Below are 18,858 nucleotides of genomic sequence, written 5' to 3' on the forward strand. Positions count from 1 at the left end.
GGGCAAATATGGATCTCTTGCAGTCATTTGGCCAGGTAGATTTCTTGGTATAAATAAATGTGATTATTTCATCAGCTTGTTGAAACATTTCAATTGGTATTCAGTTAATGCTTGGCACCTTGTTTTTGGCTAATGCCTTCAGTGCAGTTTGAACTTCTTCCTTCAGTACTATTGGTTCTTGTGGATAGGCCACCTCTTGAAATGGTTGAATTTTAGCTAGTTCTTGATAATGGTGACTATTTGCTCCATGTTCTTTTGATGCTTACTACATCATTCAATATTTTTCCCATTGTTGTTATGTGCCATCAAGTCCGTTCAGACCCACAGTGACCTCATACCCAAGAAAGCGAAACACTGCCCTGTCCTGCACCATCCTCAGAATTGTTCCTATGTTTGAATCCATTGTTGCAGCCACTAAGTCACTTCATCTTGTGGGCCTTCCTCTTTTGCTGTGCCCCTCTACCAAACATCATGTTCTATGGGAACTGGTCTCTCCTGATAACGTGTCCAAAGTATGTAACACAAGTCTCACCCTCTTGGCCTCTATGGAACACTCTGACCATACTTCTTCCAAGATAGCAATTTGTCCTTTTAGCAGCCCATGATACTTTGAGTATTATTATTCACCACAATTCAAAAGCGTCGTTTTTTCGGTATTTATTCAACATCCAACTTTCACATGCATATGAGGCAATTGAAAATACCATGGTTTGGGTAAGGCACACCTCAGTCCTCAAAGTAATAACCTTGTTTGCAATACTCTAAAGTGTTCTGATACAGCTGATTTACAAAGGCAACTCATCTCAATTGCTGCTCTGATGGGAACTGATTGTGAATCCAAGGAAGACAAAATCCTGGACAATGTCTACCTTTTCTCCATTTACTGTGATCTTACCTATTGAATCAGTATCACTACTGAAGGCTTTGTTTTCTTGTGTTTTATTTGTTTAGGATTTGCTGAGTATGTACTTTTTGGTTTTCTAACTGTAGGTCATTGCACATTTAATAATAATTTGTCTTATCCACCTGCCCTTTGAAATTTTCTGTTCAGCTCTTTCATCATTTCTTGAAATTTACCTTAGCTACGCTATGATTAAGAGCAAGTTGCAGCAATATAGTAAAGATGCCAGTTCTGCCCAAGGCTGTATATAAGTTCAATGCTATCCAGATTCAAACACAATCATCTTTCTTCAAAGAATTGGAAAAACTTACTACCAACTTCATATGGAGAGGGAAGAAGCCCCGAATTAGAGAACTCCTCAAGAAGAAGGACAGAGTGGGAGGGCCTGTTTTACCTGACTTTAGCATATACTGTACAGCCACAGTGGTTAAAATAGCATGGTATTGATATAATGACAGATACTCAGACCGATGGAAAAGAACTGAAAACCTAGAAATAAAATCATCAGCATACAGACAACTGATCTTTGATAAGGGCCCAAAAAAACATCAGGTGGGAAGCAGATGCTCTCTTCGCAACAAGTGGTGCTGGAAAAAATGGATATCTGCCTGCAGAAAAATGAAGCAAGACCCTTTCCTCACTCCATGCACAAGAATAAACTCAAGGTGGATCACAGACCACGAGGTAAGCCCCCAAACTATTAGGGCCATCAGTGAGGGAATTGGGACAAACCTGAGAACTTTGGCACAGGAAATACATAGGCTATCGGAAATGACACAAATACAGATGTGTCACAAATTGACAAATGGGACGTACTGAAGATAATACACCTGTGTACATCGAAAGAATTCACTGAGTAATAGAGGCCACGGACTGGGAAAACAACTTTAGCAGTAACATATCAGACAAAGGCCTTATTACTAAAATCTACAGTACTCTGCTACCTTCCAAAAACAAACATAATTGCCCACTGAAGAGGTGGGCAAAGGACCTGAACAATTATACGGGGGCAGAAATCCAAATGGCCAGTAAACAAGAGAAAATGTTCCTGATCATTAGCCATAAGAGAAATGCAAATTAAAACAACTATGAGATATCACCTTACACCCTCAAAGATAGCCCAATTCAAAAAAATAAAGCAAGTGTTGGAGAGACTGGTGAGATAGGAACTCTTGTCTACTGCTGGTGGCCCTGTAAATATGTACAGCCACTATGGAAATTGATTTGGCGATATCTAAAACATGAAAATTGAGCTACCAGACAACCCAGCCATCCCCCTACTGGGCATATACCCAGAAGAAGCAAGAAACAAACCACGGCCAGACATCCGTGCTCCAGTGTTTATTGCAGCACAGTTCACAATTGCAAGGAGTTGCAAGCCACCGAAATTTCTATCAGCGGATGAACGGATTAAAAAACTGGTACATACATACAAAGGAGTACTAAATGGAGTGGCATTCCTAAAAAGCAGTGATGAATGCATGAAGCACATCACTGCATGGGAAGAACGAGGAAATAGTGCTAAATATGCTAAATGAAGTAAGCCAAACACAAAAGGATAAGTACAGCATGAGTCCACTGAGGTAAGCTTAAAAATGAAAAAGGGGCAGAGGGAAAAAGCTACTGCATAACATTCCTGGGGTGAGGTCCATGTATTATGGCAGGGGCCAGACCCAATCCAGGGATACATGTGACAGCCAACTAAAAAGAAGGGGGGCAGGGAGACATGGGTAGCAGGAGAACAGGGCACTAACCCACCCAAGGAGAGGGTATTATATCTCCACAGGAAAGACCAGACTAGCCCAGTGCACCAAGACGTGAATGCAACATACTAGCAATGAAGCAGGGAACAAATAGGTCTGTGGGCTGGCTCCAATCCCAACTACGTGGACAACACTGAAGCTACAGCTTGGGGAGACATGTCTGATCAGAGCACACGGGAGCAAATTACGGGGGAAAGAGAGTGGAACGCATCCTGACCCACCAAGTCCCGAGGATGATATTCTTGCTCAGAGCAGCCAATGCACAGAGAGGACCATAGGGCTGACCCCACTACGAGACAAGACGTCCCTCACTGACCCATAGCACCATGAGGGACAACACTGGAGACAGTGTGGGGATTGTGCCCAATCTGACTGCACTGCACCAGGGCGAAACGCTAAGGTGAAATCGAACAGCAAGGGGAACAGAGCAATGAAGTCCCTGGGGAATACCAAAAATAGACTTTGGGGTCAGGGTGTGGCACCCCATCAGACTCCACTGGAAAACGCTCCTAAAGGTCAACAAACAGACCTGGAACCATTTATAGGCTTTTCTATTTTTTTGTCTTTTGTTTGTTTTCTTTTGCTCTGTCTTGTCTTGGTGCTTATTATTGTCTCTGCATGTCGATCTAGATAAGATAGGTGGGATAAACAATCCGGAGTCAAAAACAACAGGACCGACAGTTTTGGGGGGACACGGGAGGGGAGAGATGGGGGAAAGGAAGAGGTATCAACAAACGGACAAGAGAACAATAATCTAAAATTGATGGTGAGGAGGGCATAGGATGCCTGGTCGGGCTTGATCAAGGGCAATGTATAGCCAAGAGGAATTACTGAAACCTGATGAAGGCCAAACATGGTAGTGGGACAAGAGAAAAGTAAAAGGAAATAGAGGAGGCAAAGGGCGTTTATAGAGGTCTAAATACAGGCATGTACATATGTAAATATATTTCTGTATAACAATAGGGAAATAGATATATATAACATCCATATATTCCTATATTTATATGTTAAGTATTAAGGTAGCAGACAGACATTGGGCTTCTACTCAAGCACTCCCTCAACACAAGAATGCTTTGTTCTAATAACCTGGCATTCCGTGATGCTTAGCTTCCTGACAATATCACTGAAGACAAAAATAGGTGCATAAGCAAATATGGTGAAGAAAGCTGATGGTGTCTGGCTATCAAAAGATTAGCATCTAAGGTCTTAAAGGCTTGAAGACAAACAAGCGGCTGTCTAGCTGAGAAGCAACAAAGTCCACATGGAAGAAGCACACCAGCCTGTGTACTCATGAGGTGTCGATGGGATCAGTAATCAAAGACCCAGAACAAAAAATCAATGTGAATGAGGGGGAGTGCAGAGTGTAGACCCAAAGCCCACTATAGAAAATTGGACATCCCCCTCCAGAAGGGTCACAAGAGACGAGCCAGTCAGGGTGCAGTATAGTACCGATGAAACATACTTTTGTTCCAGTTTTTTAATGCTTCCCCTCCCTCTCGACTATCATGACCTTAATTCTACCTTACAAGTCCGGCTAGACCAGAGTATGTATACCGATACAGGTAAGAGCTGGAAACACAGGGAACCCAGGACAGATAAACCCCTCAGGACCAATCATGAGAGTAATGATATCAGGAGGCTAAGGGGAAGGTGGGGGCAGAAAGAGGGAACCAATCACAATGAGCTACATATAACCCCCTCCCAGGAGGACGGACAACAGAAAAGTGGGAGACATCAGTCAGTGGAAGACATGAAAAAATAGTAATAATTTATAAATTATCAAGGGTTCATGAGGGAAATGAGCTGATACCAAGGGCTCAAGTAGAAAATGTTTTGAAAATGATGGCAACAAATGTACAAATGTGCTTGACACGTCAAAATGGATGTATGTATGGAGTGTGATAAAAGCTGTATGAGCCCCCAATAAAATGATTTTTTTTAGTTAAAAAAAAAGTTGCAGACTTTTCTGTCATCCATTTGGATCTTTTCTTGTCTTTTTAATGACCCTTTTGCTTTCCTCATGAATAATGTTCTTGATGTCATTTCATGGCTCATCAAATCTTGTCATTAGTGCTCAATGCATCAAATCTGTTCCTGAGATGTTCTTAAAATTCAAGTGGGATGTAAACTCAGGGTCTTTAAATTTTTTTCAGTAAATTATTTTATTGGGGGCTCTTACAGCTCATAACAATTCATGCATCAATTGTATCAAGCACATTTGTACATATATTGCCATCATTTCCAAAACATTTTCTTTCTACCTGAGCCCTTTATATCAGTTCCTCTTTTTCCCCTCCCTCCCCCATCCTCCCACCTTCGTGGACCCTTTGGTCATTTATAAGTTATTTTTTATTTTCATGTTTTACACCATCCATTGTCTCCCTTCACCCACATTTCTGTTGTTCATTCCTCTGGAGGTGGGGAGGGTTGTACAGTGATCATTGCAATTGGTTCCCTCTTTCTCCCACTTTCCCCTACTCTCATCGTATTGCTAATCTCATTATTGGACTTGAGGGGTTTATCTGTCCTGGATTCCATTTGTCGAGAGGTCTACCTCTTACCAGTGTACATGCTCTGGTCTAGCCAGATTGGTAGATAGAACCGGGGTCATGTTAGTGGTGGGGACGTGGGGTGCATTAAAGAACTAGAGGAATGTTAGATGTTTCATCTGTGCTGTACTGCACACCGGCAGGTTTGCCCCTTCCTTGTGCTTAGGGTAATTATTTTACTCTCTTGGACTTTTAATTTTCTTCAGCGTGGACTTACATAGGAGCAGTTATTTGTTGCATAGTTGACTCTGTATTCATTTTTGCTGCTGATATTGAGCTTTGTTGTCTTTTCCCACAGATATAGTCCATTTTATTTGTTTGTTCCATCTGAAGAAATCCATATGTGCAGTTGGTTTTTGTGTTTTTGAAAAAAAAAGGGTGGGTGGGTATTTGCAGCAAAGTCATTTGTCTTGCCAAATTCCATCATGCAATATCCAACTTTTTTCTATCACCAAGGCCCACGTTTTCCAATGACTGTTCCTTCCACTTTGTTTCCAACTTTTGCATTCCAACAACTATTAATGCATCTTGATTTCAGTTTCAAAACGAAGATGTAAAATTCTTCAATTTCCTCATCACTAGCTTCTGTGGTTGATACATAAATGTAAATATTAGCTATGTTGACTGGATTTCCTTGTATGCCAATAAATATCCTATCACAGAGAACGCAGTATTATCCTTTTGACAATATGATGCCATTCCTCTTGAATTTGTCATTCATTACATAATAAACCATGGGCCTGTTTGATTCAATACTAGTCAATTTCAGCACACTAATGCCTAGAATATCAATCTTTATGCATTCCATTTTTGGCAAATTCCATTTTCCTAGCTTCATACTTCTTACATTCCAAGTTCCAATTACTAAAAAAATGCCTGCATCTATTCTCATTTTGAGACATGCCTCATCAACAAATGAAGGTCCTGGGAGCTTCGGTCCATCCATGTCATTATGGTCGACTCTACCTTGCGAAGGCAGCTCTTCTTCAGTTGTATTTTGAGTGCCTCCCAACCTGAGGGCTCCTGTGGCACTGTATCTGGCAATAGTGTGCTATTCACAGGGTTTTCTGAGTCTGACAATGTTATACTGCTAGTAGACACCCTATTCCTTTTTTTGCAGTCTGCTCTTAGTCGGGTATCTCTGCTGAAACCTGTTCACTCTGGCTGACTTGCTGGTAGTTGAAATATCAGTGACATAGCTTCCAGCATCATAGCAACATGAAAGCCACAACAGTATGAGAAACTGACAGACAAGTGGTGGTTTCTCAAATTTAATCCCCCAAATCTGTTTCCATAATCTGAGCCAATCTGCCTGCAGCTTAATTGGCCTAGCAGATCCCCCTTGGAATCTACTCTTTTATTTTCTTCCCCCGAAGGCTTTTATTTTTGAGTGAAGGTTTACAAAGCAAATCATCAGTTTTACATTCAATAATTCATACACACTGTTTAAACTCGATTGCAGTCCCTTCAATATACCCTCGATTTTCTACTTCTTGTGTTTCCTATTTCCATTCTGCCTCTTTCTTAACCCTTTGTCCTTGGCTAAATGCTGCCTCTTGGATCTTCAGTGGTTGAATGTTCTAACGCCGGTTGAGTTCAGTTCCAGACTGCAGGTGAGACTAAGTGCCATCGTTTGGACCTCCCATTGGTACCTATCAGGCCAGTAAAACTGATTTCTAGTTTGCTTCCTTTTTTTTTCTTTCTGCAAGACTTTCTAAGGTGATCCTCTTCAGAGCGCAGGTTGCCGCCCATCTCTTAAATGCCATCACTCTTTCCTCTGGACAGGGAGAGACCAATTGTTGTACCTTGGATGACTGCTCGTGAGTTTTTAAGACCCCAAGCACTACTCACCAAAATTGAATGTTGAACATTGTGAACTATGTTATGTCAATTGACCTAAGTATCTCCTGAGAGGGCATTGGTTATATCTAAGAAGTTTTCATAACTCTGATCCCTGTATTCTCCTCCACCCCTACAGATATATTTGCAATAAAGGTTATATATATATATATATATACACACACACACAAATACACTCCTACTCTACCTCCTACACACACTCAGCCTGCATTCAAGCATCTGCTTGTAGAACACTACTATTAGAGGGTTGTGTATACAACATTTTTTGCCTCTGATGCCTTAAACCTCTGTAAAATTTCCAGTGACTTCCTCTACCTCCTTCATGTTTTGCTAAGTTCCCTCATATTGTATATTGCCTTCCCCTTTGCCCAAGTTAACACGTGTCTACACTCTCATCCATTACTTTCCCTCCCACTCTTGGAATATCCACCAAAGAATGCTGCTGTCGAAGTGAAAGCCTTTTCTTGACTTTTTATAATAGGGATCTCATCTAATATTTGTCCTTTTGTGATTAACTTCACTTAGCATAACATCGCCCAGGCTCATCCACGTTATAAGGTGTTTTAGAGATTCATTGTTACTTTGTGACTAGTAGTATTCTAGTGCGTTTATGTAATATTTGTTCATTCCACTGATGGCCACTTAGCTAGCTTTTATATTTTTGCTACTGTGAATAGTGATTCAGTGATATTGGTACTTGCATCTTCTGGCTCATATTTCTCCAAGATATTTACCAAGTGGAGGGATTGTCGGCTCATCTGATACTTCTCTACCCAACTTTATGAGGACGAGAAAAGCCATTGACTCTTTATGGTGGCGAAGTCTAGAGAAGCCGCGCAGACATGGCACCTCACAAGGGGAAGGGAAAGAAGGAAGAGCAGGTCATCAGCCTCGGCCTTCAGGTGGCTGAAGGAGAGAACGTCTTCGGTGTCTGCCACCTTTTTGCCTCCTTCAATGGCCCTTTTGTCCGTGTCCCTGACCTCTCTGGCAAGGAAACCATCTGTCGAGTGAAGGGTGGGATGAAGGTGAAGGCTGATTGAGATGAATCTTCGCTCAACGCCGCCATGTTGGCTGCCCAGGATGTGGCGCAGAGATGCAAGGAGCTGGGCATCACGCCCTGCACATCAAACTCCGAGCCACTGGAGGAAACCGAACCAAGACCCCTGGCCCTGGCACCCAGTCTGCGCTCCCAGCCCTTGCCCGCTCAGGGATGAAGATTGGGCGGATTGAGGATGTCACCCCAGTCCCCTCCGACAGCACTCTCAGGAAGGGGGGTCGCCGTGGTCGCTGGCTGTGAACTGGACTCCTCAAATTATTTTCTGTCAATAAATTACCTTCCAGTAAAAAAAAAAAAAAAAAGAGCCATTGTTTTGATTGGACCCTTTCATTTTCTTCAATGACACCAAGACACGTATCAAAGAGAAGTTGTCTCCAGTCACCCACTCATGACAGAGACAGACGGAATCATGTTTTGTCTGAAATAAATGCTTGTATGTGTGAATTGGAAACCTGGTAACCATGCTTTTAACTTACCCTCGTGTAATCTAGCCAGAGATTTATTAAATTTGAGTTTTTTTCTAGAGCACAGAGAAGCTCCGATGTTTTTGTTAGCTGTATTTTACTTACTGTGTAGAGAGCGTTATCATTTCATCAGAAATAGATTGATCCTTTTTTTGTTTAATGTAAACATGTGTCAAAGATAATGGTAATAATTTCACTTACTCCCTGTACAACTCCCTGTACAACTGGGCAACTCCCAGTTGCCCAAACACCTGGACTAGAAGAGCCGACAATTCCTGTTCTTGTTATGCAGCTCTGGTTGTTATTTGAACAATCCCTCCCTTCCCTGCCTGGTTTCTTTTTTAAATTCACTGATGCCACAGCTAGCTAATTATCCATGAAAGAAGGGAAGCCCCTAATAAAATGATAAAAAAAATAGACATACCAGGTAAAAAACCACAGCCAGCTGAGGTGCTTGCTGAGGGCAAAGGTAATACAGAATGGGTAGTAGTAGAAGTTAGTTCTACCTATCAATTACGACCACGTGATCAATTGCAAAAGCGAGGTTTGTAATTTTCAATGTATTTTCTTTTTATGTGTTTATTGCATATCTTTCCTTCATTCAGGTATGATATATCAGATACAATTGGACTGTGTTTTCATTTATATGTATGATAGATGATTGATGATAAGTATATATGGCTAAAGAATTGTGTACAGATGCCAGGTTGGCAAGAGGTGGATTGATAAAGTTTATTATGCCAGCCTGGCCGATAAATACAAGTGGGATTGACTGAGGGGCGGAGAGATGGATGGCTTGGTGAGCCTTGCCTTTCTTGTCTCTTGCTCTTTGACCATCGGACCAGTGTGCGGCTGCCTTGCTCATTCTTTGCCTCAATTTATAGACTACACTACCTGTGGGATGCCTAGCCTTGGACTGTCTCTGTAAGTTGGGGTCCCTTTAAGGCATCTCTGGAGCTGGGGACTGGCAGTTGGGACTGGTGGTTAGTTGACAGTTGGTGATCTGCCTTGTGATTGGCTGCTGTGTGGAGATAGCCTCACTCTCTCTATAAATAGAGGGAGTTCTGGCAGCAGAGAGACGAGAAGGACTGCTAGTCTCTCACAACTCTGAGCCATTTGTAGTGCTTATAATTTAACTGTTCATTTCTTATATTGTATATTTATCTGTATATAATTTAACAGCTCATTTCTTGTTATATATCTAATTATCTTTATAAATACATTTAATTATCAGCAATTTGGTTTTATCTCTCTAGAGAACCCTGTCTAACACAGCCCCTAATAAAATGATAAAAAAAAAAATAGACACACACAAAAAGGAAGAGAATGTTTTGAAACTGAATGAGGTAGCAATTGTGTAATACTGCTTGATGTGATGAACTATAGAATGATATAACTGTAATAACGTCCAATAAAATGGTATTAAAAAAAAAAGAATGGAATCGCAGATTGACAAATGCATTAAGTGTAATGGAGAGTACTTTGAAAGTGATAAGGTTGTTTTGTAACAAAATTTAAATACATAGCTTTGGGAGGGGGGGATTCCATTTTTGGGAGGGGTACTCCCTCATACATAGGCAAAGTTTTGACTCCTCCAAGAGACAGTATTGGTTCAGGAGTAAAAGTCTCACTTTCCATGGTGGAGACCTGGGTTTGGTACCTGGCTAGTGGACCTCAAAGGTGGCTACCACACTGGCCAGTGGAGGCTGCCTGTTGCTGTGATGCTCATCAAGTCTCTGCAAAGCTTCCAAACTAATGTAGCTAAGGAAGAAAGCCCCGGAGCTCTATTTGGTCAAATCAGCCAATGAAAACTCCGTGATGGGGGCTAACAACAGCAACCACTGCCTCCATCCTGGTCCGGGGCAAGAAGGTGTCTGCTCCTTTAGCATACCTCGAGAACAGAAGCCTGCTCTGCATAGAGAAAATGTGTTAGTGGTGTGTTTTTATTTAAACATTATTAGAGTTCGGATTTAGGGAAAATATAATTTCCTTGCTGGGGGGTACAGAAGCAAAACCTACTACCAAGAAGGCCATCATGGATGATCCTTCCAACGGAGGGATACGTGACGTCCACAATGGATACGTGGAGGTCCACAATGCTTGAAAGCAACACTTGGGAAGCAAGTGGAGAAGGACATTTAAATACGTCAGCAGCTCAGGCACATGGATGCTCCATCCTGGCACATAGGTTGTTGTGTTTATACTTGACCATCCCCACGGAAATTTTTCTCATCAATGGTAGTAGCCTAAGTGAAAGGACTTCAAAAAAAATTGTGGGAAAATAGAATTAAAAGATTAAAAAAAACAAACCATAAAAACTTTATCCACATTAGCTCCATCAAGTTCAAGACACCTTTATAAGCAATCATACCAACCATTTGACCCATCCCCAAAGACTTGAGGGTCTGAAGAATTTAGCCATGTCCAGGAAGTCTTTTTTACATGGCATACTTAAAAGGCCTGCCTGCTCTTGTGTGCGCCTTGAGGAAATTGTTGGCCTTAACACGGGCTGGAGCTGTCTGTATTTTCCCTGAAGGGCGTGCATGGTGATTGTCTTTGAGGCAGCTTGAGCCCTGGTGACATAATAGGGATGCTTTGGGCTTGATCTGAAAGGTCCACACATCAGACCCACCAGCAGCTCCAAGGGGAAACTGGGGCTTTCTACTCTTGTAAGCAGTGACAGTCTCAGAAACTCACAAGGGCAGTTCTACCCTGTCCTACAGGTTCTCTGTGAGTTGGCATCAACTCAATAGTCTCTGTTTGGTTTGGTCCACCACCAGCAAGCAATCCATACTCTCCAGTGACGTCTCATGCCACCTTCCTAGGCAGGCAGCTTGAACCCTGGGTCTCTTGTTCAGGATGGAATGTCTACAATGGGTCACTGAAACCCCAAATGCCCAATGAGTCCCTGCTTGAGTTCCCCCTAGTCCCAGCCACAAAACACCACGCAGACCACACACAGTCTGTTTTTAACCCTGCCTGTGTTGATCCTGAACAGTTGTTCTAATTCTCCCTCTGGGAGCTGGTTTCAGTCCTTCTTGTTTAACCCATGATGCCACAAGTTCATTTACCCTTGATGTCCAAAAGCAATGCACGGCACCCTATTCCCAGATCTTGTTATGCAAACTACTCTCTTCCACAGGCCCAGCTGGCTGTCCCTCCATTTTTCGCCTCAGTTCTTTGGCTAGTGTGGCTTTGTACCAAAAGCATCGGCTAGGGACACATTTGTGAGAGCGTGGGGGTACTATGGGGAGAGCAAAGGAAGGGAATCAATGGTAAACCTCTGTAAGCATACCAGTGGACTTTAATTTTGCCTCAACAGTGATAATAAATTTGACTTGAACTGCTAATTACAGTATTACCAAGGCTTTCTACAATGTTCCATTAGAGGACTGTACATGTTTCCCATAGGGAAGATTTCTAGGGAGTTTGAAAGAAAAGCTGGAGCTATACCTAGCCAGCATCCCCTAATCCTTTCTGGTAGGTCAGAACTCATCCTATCAGCGCTGTTATTTTCACACTTGAAAAAAGCAAGAGTTTATATATAGATCAAGCAACATTAATTTCTATGGATTGAATTGCGTCCCCCTGAGTGTGTGTCAACTTGGCTAGGCCAAGATTCTCAGTGGCTTGGCAGTTTTACAAAGATGCAATGTGGCAGTTATGTCAGGATCCTCTAGGACAGCGGTTCTCAACCTTCCTCAGGCCGCGACCCTTTCATACACTTCCTCACATTGTGGTGACCCCCCAACCATAAAACTATTTTTGTTGCTACTTCATAACTGTCATTTTGCTACTGCTGTGAATCGGGCGACTCCTGTGAAAGGGTCGTTCAATCCCCAAAGAGGTCGCGACCCACAGGTTGAGAACCATTGCTCTGGGATGTGACCTGATGTAATGAGGCAATGAGAGGATTAATGTTGGACTACAACCACTATTTTCATTATATCCTTTGATCTAATGAAGGGCGAGTTTCAGAAGAAAGAAAGAAGAAAAGAAAGGCGAGTTTCCCTGGGGTCTGGCCTGCAAGATGCTTTATCATACCAGAGACAAAAGTAGAAAAAAGGGGGACCTGGAGTCCCTACACTGAGAAAATCCTAGACTCAGGGGAATATTGTTGCGAAGACAGATGCAGAGCTCAAAGAAATGCTGAGCTCCTTATGCTGCCAGGAGCCAAGGGCCTTTCCTGAGAGCAGACAGAGGCAGATAGCTCTTCCTAGAGCTGGCACTCTACACCTGGGAAGATAATACATTTCTATTTTTAAAATTCATCCCTATAGTTTGAGGGGGATCTTCACATTTTTCATGGAAAAATAGAAAAGAATGGCTCTTTAAAAATGACAATGGATTATATATGTCTTTGGTTCTCTTCAGAGACTTCATTGTCATTTTATGCTAGAGTACACCCCCCATGAAGCATAAGGTAATTCTACTGAAAGTTTTGTTAATTTATAGAATTTAAAACAGTTGAGAAAGGGTAATTATATATGTGTAGGCTGGCTTTTCAAACTGAAATACCTGAATTGTTGTCTTGCACAGATTAAAGGTTTAAGTGACTGAATATCATTTACATGAAAAATGAGTGTTGAATAGGGTAAAATTTTCAATAACATTCATTCAAAGGCAGAACCATGCATATCAGACTAATAAGAAATCAAAGAAAGCTATAAAATAGTAAGTATATAGTAGTCCCAAGCCACTATTTGGGCACCCGTAAAGCAAAAGATTCAAACTAGAGTGCAAACATTGCCAATTCCATAACCTTGAGGTAATGGTCACCTATTGGGTTCATAGTCCTAATCTTAGAATAATTCATTTAAAAAAATAATTCATTGGGGGCTCATGCAACTCTTATCACAATCCATACATACATCAATTGTATAAAGCACATTTGTACATTCGTTACCCTCATCATTCTCAAAACATTTGCTCTCCACGTAAGCCCCTGGCATCAGCTCCTCATTTTTCCCCTCCCTCCCTCCTCCCCCCTCCCTCATGAACTCTTGATAATTAATAAATTATTTTGTCATACCTTATACTGTCCAACGTCTCCCTTCACCCACTTTCCTGTTGTCTGTCCCCCAGGGAGGAGGTTATATATAGATCCTTGTAATTGGTTTCCCCTCTACTCCACCCTCCCTTGACCCTCCCGGTAAATAATTCATTTTTTTGACATAACCTTACTTGAAACTCACCCTCATGAAGAGATCACTGAATATATGGGTAGTATAGCAAAGTGTGGTGAAGAAACCAGATGGTGCCTGGCTATCAGAAAGAATAGCATCCGGGTTTAAAAGGCTTGTCTTCAAACAATCAGCCATCTAAGTGAGGTGTCAACTGAGTCCACACAGAAGAAGCACACTAGTCTGTGTGATTCAAGGATGGAAAAGAATAAAATCCAACTCTGAAGGAGGGAACAATATCTGGGTTTAAATTCTGAACACCTAATTCGCAGAAGGCTGCGAATGACAGTGGAAGCCCAAAATCCATCTGCAAGTTCCCCACATAGATTAAGCCTCCAGTAAATTCCCCGTGACCATACTTGAAGGATATGAGTAGCCTTGTTATCAGACAGCTATTGAGTTGCAATCTATACTGAAAGCTGAGTGTCTGATCTTCATCAGTAAGTACTTCAAGTCCTCTTTGCTTTCAGCAAGCAAGATTGTGTCATCTGCATATATATAAGCCTTCTTCCAATCCTGATGTCACATTCTTAACCCAGCTTCTCTGATGATTGACTCAGCATACATATTGAATACATATGGTGAGCAGACTCAATCCTGACGCACACCTTTCCTGCTTTTAAACCATTTAGTAGTTCTGTGAAGTTTCTCGGGTGGGAAATACCTTGGTTCTTGGCTTCTCAGGAGAAAGAATTCACACCAAAGCCTGGTTTGTGATCCAAGTGGGTTTTTATAAAGGACAGAAGTTTCAGGTTTTATGGTCACTGAACATGGGCAACTCACGGGACTGCACCCCCACATGTGGTGGCCTGAGGCCAGAAAGACTGGCACTTAGGCCCACGTAGCCTAGTTAGGGCCAACCCAGGTGCACCACCCACCTAGGTGTACTGCTCACCTGGCCTAGTTTGGGCCCACCCAGGCTTACCGCCTCCCTGGCTCAAGGGCCTGAATTTGGCACATGCCCAGTTAGTCTACATTGGCTTCCAACCTCCTGTAGGGGGCCTTCAGGTATGGAGAGGGGAAACCCCTGCTCGGGTTCTGTACTACCTACCAGTCTCTTGTTGTCTTTGCAAGACTGCTTAGTATGTAAAGGCTCTATATCCGGCTGACTTCCCTAGATTGTATTTCTTGGTTTTGCAAAAGAAGGCACATGAGGCCATCGTGCTATTTTCTCAACTGTTATATATAATCAAGTTTCCATAATAAAAAATGAAAAATATGTTCTTATAGAAAAATAGGCAGCAAAGAGGCTCATACTATGATGGCTGATGGTTCATACACTTTGCAAAATAATGTATGTTGCCATGATAGAATCCAGGAAAAAAATACCAACTGGGTGAATGCTAAATAGTTCCTCACACACACCATTAACAAAGAAACATTTTAAACTCAAAGCCTTAGAGACACACATACATTTCTTGAGGGATTACCTGGAAAGTTAAGATCTACCGTAATTTCCAGTAAAACCAGCCTTTTAAGTCTTCTGTACTCTCAGAACTCATTCATAAAGCCTCCACTAATTCTTTGAATCAGCACCTTCCCCAGATACCTTTCTTTGAGGTCACTATTTTACTGTTTTACACAGTACTTATAATTAAAGGCATCATTTGCTTTTGTCTTCTACAACTCATTAAAAATACCTTGCAAATTCGTTTTTAATGAAGATTTTCATCAACAGTAACTCTTCAGAGAGTTGTGTGCTAATCACCACGGTCACAAAGAGTTGTAGACTCCAGTATGTTTAAGGAATATGCCTGAAAAACCCAAAACAACCCCGGAGTGACTGCTAGTCTTGCTGCAGCTCTACTGTTGGTGACCGGTGCCCCCACTCCTCATTCCCAGCCTCCAAGGACACAGGGAAAATGGGAGCCAAAATCTAGAGTTAGAATACCCAGGTTTCATTCAGTAAAAGAATACTTACATTTTTATATATTTTATGCACGTTCCAGAGAAGTTATATGCTTTTTTGCCAACTGCAATCTCTTCCCACCCCCAGATATTTTTATAAGCACTATGTTCATGTTTTTACCTGTTGCTGCATGTAAGCAACTACCTACCTTTCAGGAAAAGTGAGGGCTGAGCAGTTAGCAAAAAGCATATATCTTATTTGTATAAAAATATGATATTCTGGCTTAGGTGGAGAGCAAATGTTTTGAGAATGATGAGGTCAATGAATGTACAAATGTGCTTGACACGATTGATGTATGTATGGATTGTGATAAGAGTTGTATGAGCCCCCAATACATTATTTTTTAAAAATATGATATTTTTCTTAACTTCTTCGCAGGTATTTAAAAAATGAGTCTTTGTTCCTAACCCAGTGCTGCCTCTTGTAAGGAAAGCTATGGTAAGAGCCTTTAGAATTGCTGTAACAGTAACAATGAGGGACAGACCTCTGTCAATTTATTCCAATCCGATCCTATCTTATTCCAAATACCTGAGTGCGTAGCCTTGAGCTCTTGGATTAACTCTAGAAGCCCTTGCCTGAGGCAATGATTTAAGAAATCATCTTTACTTACAACAACCTCCTCGTGGGACAGCATGTGGACAGTTGTGGAAGCCAAAAAGAAGGGGATGGAAAGGAGAATCCACCGCCTCATGACTGAAGATTCCTGAAGACAATTGGCTTTGTCTTTTTCCTCTCTTGTTCACCGTCCTTATCCCAGGACCTAGAAGACCACCTATATATTTAAAATATAGTAATGGGGCTCTTTGGTATTTTTGAATATGCTCCCAATATATTTTTCATACCTTTATTGAGGTATAATTGACATACTTTAAAATGTACTTTAAAGTGTGCAATTTGCTAAGTTTTGACTGGAAGTCACCATGACAATCAAGATGCCAGTAATGAATGCATTCAACATCCCCTGGAGTTTACTATTAGCCGTTTGAATGGTCTCCCATTTACCTGTATCTACCACTGTTTTGCTTTCTGTAACTATGGATTACTTATCGTTTCTAGACACTTGTGTAAATGCAATGTGTAGCATGCATTCTTTGTTGTCCGGCTTCTTTCCCGCAGCATAATTATTTTGAGATTTACCCCCAGTTCATGCCTTTGCATTGTTGCGTAGTATTCCATTGTATAAATACAGTATATTTCCTTTGCCCGGTCATCAAGTAATTGGCATTTGGGTTGCAGGTGAAATATGGCCAGGCAAGAAGTATTAAAGCGCCACGGACTGCCAGAACAAACAAAGGTGTTTGAAGGACGTTCAGCCTGAGTGTCCCTTGGCGGGGGCATGGTGAGACTGTCTCCGTTCTTTGGTCGTGTGGCCAGGTGAGACCAGTCCCTGGATGAGGGCATCATGTTTGGTAGAGAGGCAGCGAAAAAGAGAACGCCCCTCAACAAGGTGGATTTGTTAGATCCCTCTGGGGAGAGATCTACCTCGGTCCTTGGCTCCGCTTGAGAAAGAATTCACGCTGAAACCTGGTTTGTGACCCAAGTGAGTTTTATGAGCGATAGAAGAAGTCTCAGGTTTACACAGGCACCCATAGGACTCCTCCCGAAATTGCAGCCTGCCTGGAAGCTGCTCGCAGAGTCCTGCAAAGTCTCTGGGCTCCTGCCTTTTCAAGGATTCCTCGGGGAGGCGGGGTGGACGACCCCTGGTCGACCCCATTGGCTGAATTGAATTCACCTGGCCTAGGTGGGCCAATCCAGGTGCAGCGCCCTCCCATGCCTTCCCGGCGGGAAACCTGAGCCTCTGAGCATGTGCAGTGTGCCACTCCTTTGTTTCCATCGCTTGGACCACTGGGCATGCGTTCATGGACGTCCCCGCCCTACGCGAGGACCCTCGCTTGACCCTCAGCTTGACCCTCCGGTGGCGCCAACTTCAGGCTGCGAAGACGGCGGAGGCCTGGGCAGGGCGGCGTCTGCTGCACGGCGGGCTTCTGTGTTCTGTGGACTGGAATTGACTTGACACCCAACGACCACAACACGTGACACCGAGCTTCCTTTCCGGTGCGTATGGGTCATCTTTGTATCGATTTTGGTAAACTGTCTCTTAAATCTTTTGCCCATTTTATAAAACTGGTTTGCTTTGTCTTTTTTTTTTTTTTTTAACCCTCCCCATGACAACACACCTATTCAAATATTTTGCTTCATTTTACTTGGGGTTTTGGACTTCTTATTTCTGAGCTGTGGCGGTCTTTTACAATTTCAAATATGCATATGCATAATGTAGAATTTGGAGCCCCGGTGGCTCTGTCCATTTAACGGGGGACTGTGAAACACAAGATCAGCAGTTCAGAACCACCAGATACGGCTCTGCTGAAGAAAAGATAACGTCGGCTCCCGAAAGATGTACAGTACAGTCAGCGTGAGTCGGAATTGGCTTGAGGCAGTAGATGGCGTTTGGTTTGTTAAGCGTGTAATTGCTGATAGTTCTATTTTTAGTTTCCACAAGGCCATATACCATTTGACATCGCCACAAGTAAGGAATCCGGATTCTCATTTCCCACATCTTCAATTTTGCTATTTTTCTTTGTGTGTTTTTGTTTGCATGTTTTTCTTTATTTTGTATGTTTTTTAAATTTAACCATCCTGGCTTCTCAAAGCCACCCACATCCCTGGTCTCTTGACCTATATATTCTATTTTCAAAAACGGAAGCATTTGCATTTCCCTCTGATCCTTTCGAAGTAATCACATTTCCATCTGACCCCAGCAGGGATATTCCCTCCCCACCCCCTTCCTCCATTCCATAAGTATAGATTGGGCCCACCTGGATAATACAAATCCACCTTCCTCCTCACAAAGCCCTACTTGATTACATCTTCAAAGTCTCTTTTGCCCTGTAAAGTAACAGGTTCTGGGGAGACAAACAAGAATATCTTTGAGGGGGTGGGGTGCCAGTATTCTGCCGACATCAATCCCCAATTACTTAATTTCATGTTATTTCCAATGGTATTGTTTTGAGTTTATTTTTTCTGCGTTTTGTTACTACAATATAGAAATATGTATAAGCTGAGTTTTTCAGCACAATAAAAATCATTTTATTGGGGACTCATACAACTCATCACAATCCATACATACATCCATTGTGTCAAGCACATTTGTACATTTGTTGCCATCATCATT

The 18,858-nt window shown here is 42.2% G+C and overlaps 1 pseudogene; it reads left to right on the forward strand.

Moving 5' to 3' along the window:
* The first annotated feature begins 7,912 nt into the window (after positions 1–7,912).
* LOC101653277 lies at positions 7,913–8,370 on the forward strand (annotated as a pseudogene).
* Positions 8,371–18,858: the final 10,488 nt, after the last annotated feature.

Source organism: Echinops telfairi, unplaced genomic scaffold (genome assembly GCF_000313985.2).
Source record: "Echinops telfairi isolate 266 unplaced genomic scaffold, ASM31398v2 ScPeMD7_9;HRSCAF=40, whole genome shotgun sequence".
Taxonomy (NCBI): domain Eukaryota; kingdom Metazoa; phylum Chordata; class Mammalia; order Afrosoricida; family Tenrecidae; genus Echinops; species Echinops telfairi.